Consider the following 6185-nt stretch of genomic DNA (forward strand, 5'->3'; position numbering starts at 1 on the left):
GGGTAAAGTTAGTTTTGGGTTGGATGTGTATTTATATTATCATATGTATGCAATGATAATCAATAGGAATAGGGCATATCCCTGCAATAATCAATGTGAAACTTCATCAGTGAGAAGACGCCTCATCTTGGCTTTTTCAAACAGGAAACTTTGGGATTCCCAACATGTTAAACAAGGCAAAAATCCTGAAGAAATATTATAAATAATTGTCCCTAACCCTAACCCTAACCATAACCATAACCATGGTATGTCGGATCAGAGGGTTTATTTTTTCAAAACAAAGGGACGTCGGACTAGTGGGCTGTAGGACCAAAGGGAATTTTTCGGGTTATTGAGAGGTCGGAACAATGGAGCGTGGGAGAAATGGGCAGTCCCCTGAGTTAAATCATAAAGATGGTGTTCTAAAAGTCTTTCATATTGTGACTGTAATGAACACGGCAGCCTCTGGGGGAGGACAGCAGGCTTCACCTTCTTGTTGACCTCAACCTTCCTCAGGTTAACAGACCTCTGCGGGGCTGAGTCTGATCCAGGTGGACGTGTTTGGGCTGAAGACCCCCCCTCCCAGGCGTATCATCAAGGTCGTCCTGTCTGAACTGTAACGCTCCTCAGGCTGCAGTCTGACCACTCTGATTATACAACACCTGGATGACCTGCTGCTGCTGCCAGCAGCAACAACCAAAAACAAAGGTAACGTTGGGTTTTATACAGTATTCACACGGAGAGAAAAAAACACATAAATACAAAACAAAATGTAACTTAAATAAGTATTTATATGTATTTAATTTTTTTACATACACATTTAAATATGAATCATGCTTATATAGGCTACATGTATATGCCAAACAAACATTATTGACATACAGAATCACTTTTAATTTAAATTATATTGTATATCCCAATTTGTCAATGACATTAAATGAGTCCATATAGTATAATTTAATAATGTGTCTAAAAAAATGCACAAGACATGTCAAATGTTTTAACTTGATGACATGTTGAAGCCATTAAAAGCATGGAGTCTTGGGTTTGTAAAAAGCTTGTAGTCTCAATGAAGAGCTGAAACATGGTCATACATAATACCCGTACAAAAAACTTCTTCGCAGACAAATATCCCAACATATGGGTTTAAACCTGTATCAGGTTGGCTTTATAGTTTGTATAAAACAAAGACATTGATTTAATGTAACTATCTGTTGCATACGGTTGCCTTCCAAACTTTTTCTTCCTTTACCCCTGTACAATATAAAAATTATTAGAAAGATCTTAGGTAATATTTTTCATTATTCTTAGGGGGCTGTCACTAGCCTGGCTCTGCCCTCCTACGTACTTCCGCTCAATTTTCATTTTCCTTCAGTACTCCGTCTGGGTTTGCGGGTTTTCTCCAGCCAAATCTTTACCGGTCCAATCAGCGAACAGAGGGAGTGGCTGAGAACGATGACGTTGAGGTCGTGCGCTAGTTTGAGTTGTAGTTCCGTAATGGCGGCGGAGAAAGATGCGAGCGAAGCCGTTCGTTCTGTTGTGGCAACGCTGCCGAATATGCAGAAGTTAAAGCTCGAGCAAGAACAATCTTTGCTGAGTTTTGTCGATGGCCATGATGTTGTGGCCCTCCTCCCCACGGGGTTCGGGAAAAGTTAGATTTTCCAGCTCGCTCCGTTAGTGGTGAAGGAGTTGGCTAAGGCGAATGCTAGCGATGCTAAGGCGAATGCTAGCGATGCTAAGCCGACATCACGACCAAACGTTAGCGATTTGTTATGGCAGATCCAGAGTGGTTCTGGGCAGATCCAATAGTTTTAAACTTCAGCAGAGTACCTGCCTTCAAGGAAGTTAACACTTGTCAATGGAGAGTGGCCAGACTCTCTGTACAAATGAAATGTACCAGACAGTCTCACGAGGCTAGGTCTCAGTACGCTTCCAAAAGATCTCTGGAGTGGTTTGTTTGTGGTGAGAACGGGATCCAACAGACCAAAGATCCGAGCAGCCCCAACTCCTGAAAGAACTGTGCTTTTTTTGATTAAACCAGCTGCCGTAGTCATCTGCGCTGTGCATTATAGGATGATGAGAAGTTTGCACTTCAGCAACTTGCGGACAAACCTGGAGTTGTGAGAAGGTGCGACGCCTCATTTGGTCTGAGCCATATATTATTATCCAAACTTTCAAAACACACAGAACAGTGTGAATAACTGACATGTGTTTCTTCACAGAATCAATCACCTCACTAATTGAACACAACACTGCTATTATTTTGAACATGCCCCTTTCAATTACAGATTCAATTACACAGAATGAGCAGCATGCATGTCATGACTGTTGGTCTGTTGGTTTTCTATGACCCTACAACACTTACTAGTAAATTATGTGCCATGTAGAAATATCACTTCTACCAAAAAATTTGATTTATGAGGTTAGTGATGTTGGACTGCTATTATTTTGAACACAACTGTACGTATGTATATGTCATGTTACACATGCATATTATATTAGATATCAGATCAGTTTATGTTTATATCTAAACATACAGTGTTAATTAATACTGTGTGTTCACACTGTCAATGTGTAAATAAGACCACTAAAATCCACTTAAGGGGGAAATCAGGGTCTCAGAGGTTAAAGATGAACATTGCATGCACAGTGGAGTCTCTTCTATCAGATCTTTTTTGTTTCTGTTCAGACTGTGCTGATGTGAATCTGCTGCTGATGAATGTGTTCATCCTCTGACCCAGATAGAAACTACACAGCTTCACGTTTTATTCCCTTCAGTCTGGACCCACAGCATTCAGCCTGGAGCACCGAGCTGAGGACTTGGACTAAATTGAGGTTAGCGGGACGAACATGATGATAATGATGATGATATGTAAATGTAAATACTGCCATATATCTAAAAACCTGTCTTGCAGCATCTATCAGATCTATAATAATGTCTGATCTCTCTGGCAATAATCTGCTGTTTCCTCAAAAAAAAAATGCCTAAGGGGATGAAAGAGAGCGTGGAAACATCTTTAACTGTGAGCAGAGAGCTGTCAGCTCAAATCCCACAGAGAAGGAAGAGACCAGAGGAGGGACAGGGTTAACACTGATGCTGCTGCTGAGGTGCTGCTGAGCAAAGCATCTGGCCCAGGATAACAAAACCACATGTCAAACTATACAATATCATAGAAAAATAACATAAGGTACATCATATTTGATAGTTATTAGGGCTGTCAAAATTAACGCGATAATAGCGGGGTAGTCTATCTCGACGGCGTTTCATTTACGGGATAGTTCAGGTGCCGCCGGAAGTTCAGCCGGATGTCCCTCATCTTCTGCTTACTTTGTGTTGGCATTCTAAACTCCGGTCGATTTGGGAAGCATCCTCCGAGCTAGAACCGGCAATCAGATTGTATTCTTATATATATGTTATGTCTTTTTTTTTGGAGTACAATTCTCATCACACACTCCACAGCTATTTTCATTACAGAGCTCGCCTCCCTACGTACACATTCCACCAAAACAAGTTCCTTCCAGAGGCTATTTTGCAGAGGCACAGCTTAGCGCCGCCCAAAACGATTGTGATTGGTTTAAAGAAATGCCAATAAACCAGAGCACGTTTTTTTTCCCATCCCAGAATGCTGTGTGGACTAGCTAGACCCTCCTCCCCAGCACTGTGGAGGAGGGTCAGTTAATGGAGACTAATAACGGGGGTAACACAATTTCCTTTTAACACCACATTTTTCACTTTGTAAACCTATAAAATACACAAAAAAAGATATATAACACAATAAAGGAAAGGGAAAAAGCCAAAAAGCATAATATGAGCACTTTAAATAGTCGATCTCCGGAAAATGAAATAGTCATTTTTAGAAATAAAAACAACCCAAACACCCATTCTTTTTAAAATCCTTGGTAGAGTTTCAGTTTTCCTCACTATATTATCTCTCAATAATACGATTGCTATTTGAACTCAGCACCCAAACAAATACACCCTTCCCCCCCCAAAACGTTAACATGTGCCAGATTTACCATCCGTCTTGCTCACACTGCTTCTCTTTATACATCCATGGTCTTCCCCCTGTCCCACGCACGTGCACAAAATGGCGTACACAAAATGGACAGCCATTTCACAAAAAGTGTATTGGATTTCTAATCCAATACACTTTTTGTGAAATGTCTTTCTCAGACTCCACCTGAGAAAGACCTCTCACAGTCATTCCCATGATCGCAGAGCAATTAACTTAACGAGCAGCCTTCCCTCAGGCTACATACAATGTGCCCTATCTGGAGGTTGTCTCCACATTCCGGTAAAAAAAAAATAAAGTCAATTTGTCATATTTATATTGGCATACAATATACTCTCAACTGAGCATGAATGAAATCAGTCAAGCAATGTGATCTTTGTAGCAAAGAATCATGTACAAAGTCTCAGGTATCTATCAAGAAAACTAAACACAATTTTACGTACAGTATAGGGTTTAACATTACATAGGTCTTCATCTGCTAGATTGAACATTTGGATTTTAAACTTAATGCTTTAGTTTAGAGTTTACAAACCCATGAATTCCCAGTGTTCAGTGTGTGTCAGTGTATTTATCAGCTCAGTAAACATAAACCTGTTATTGTGTCGAGGTTTCCGTCTGTCAGTGTCACTATGACGCACGCCTGGGTGGCGACCATGTGACATCACTCCTCCGGAGTTAAAGGGCGTTGCTGTTACACAGCGTAACCATAACGACTTGGTTTCACCTCCTCTGTGTGTGTGTGTGTGTGTGTGTGTGTGTGCGTGTGGTTCAGCATTAACACAGCAGAGGTGTGTTGGTTTGAGTCACGTCTGACAATTTAATTTGTGCCTGATGTCATGAGAAAGTTTGTTTGTAAGGAAGCAGGCAGCAAAGTGTGACTTTAACACACAGTTTAAATATCATAGAACTCCACAACACACTGCTTCACAGTCTGTCACTCATATTTCATATATGTTTTAGTTTGGCAGATCACTTTGTGTTCTGATCATAGCTGCTGTGTTCATACAAGCCTTTAACATCATGAAGTTGTTTTCTGCTGAGCCGCTTTCAGCCATGCACCTGGTTCCATTACTGTAATGGTCTGGTCATTTTACATGGTCTCATGTCTGTATAAATCATTTTTACATACAAGTCAAGTCATGACAGAAATCTGACGAGGTCGGACATTAAAAAAATATGAACTGAATCATGCTAAAATAAAGGCTTCAGCAGCACAATGTTTAAAAATGAATGCACATCTTGTTCATATGTATATTGTGTATATATATATGTATGTGTGTGTGTGTGTGTGTGTGTGTGTGTGTGTGTGTGTGTTGTGTGTTTGTATGTCTATGTATGTATATATTATATTATATATATATATATATATATATATATATATATATATATATATATATATATATATATATATATATAAAGCTGGATAGAAACCATATATAAAATCTAAAAATATCTAAAATCCAAATTATTTAGGGCAATTAGAGACAAGAAGAACCCAAAACAGGGATCTAACTAATTTTTAGTTTGTTTATGTATCTTTTTTTATGATTAATGTAAGTGTGTGTGTGTGTGTGTGTGTGTGTGTGTGTGTGTGTGGGCGTGTGCGTGTGTCACACCCTAAGCCTTATGTCTAATAATAATCTGAAGGTACAGACAGTGTAACAAATCAACACACACACACACACACACACACACACACACACACACACACACACACACACACACACACATCTGTGTCAGTCAGTCATTTGTTTGGGATTTGTCAGCTTTAATTTAGGAACATTAATCTCCTACAGGACAAGCTCTACAAACTAAAGTAACTGTAAAGGTGATAAGAAGTCAGTGTTGTTGACTGTTGCTGGATGAAAGAAATGGCCTGATAGTCAGATAAAAAGAAAGTTTTTTTTAAGTGTGGAGGAATTATACACCGACTGTGACTTCTCTGCTGGGCATCCTCATAGCCAGTGTGCAGAAGTCGGTTTCCAGCGGGGTTGACGGTGTCCTTTTGCTGAGACTTGGCTGGATCCTGGAGTACCGGTGCGGTTCAACCGGGTAACTTTTTCTGTGTGCCGATCTGTTGGCCACCTTTTGCTTAATGAGGAATCATGCACAAATTGATGGGATAACATTTCACTGGAATTGTACCTCTTATGATTTCATTATATATATATATATAATACTGTGCAATATCTA

This window comes from Sander lucioperca, chromosome 14 (assembly GCF_008315115.2).
Source record: "Sander lucioperca isolate FBNREF2018 chromosome 14, SLUC_FBN_1.2, whole genome shotgun sequence".
In the NCBI taxonomy this organism is placed as follows: domain Eukaryota; kingdom Metazoa; phylum Chordata; class Actinopteri; order Perciformes; family Percidae; genus Sander; species Sander lucioperca.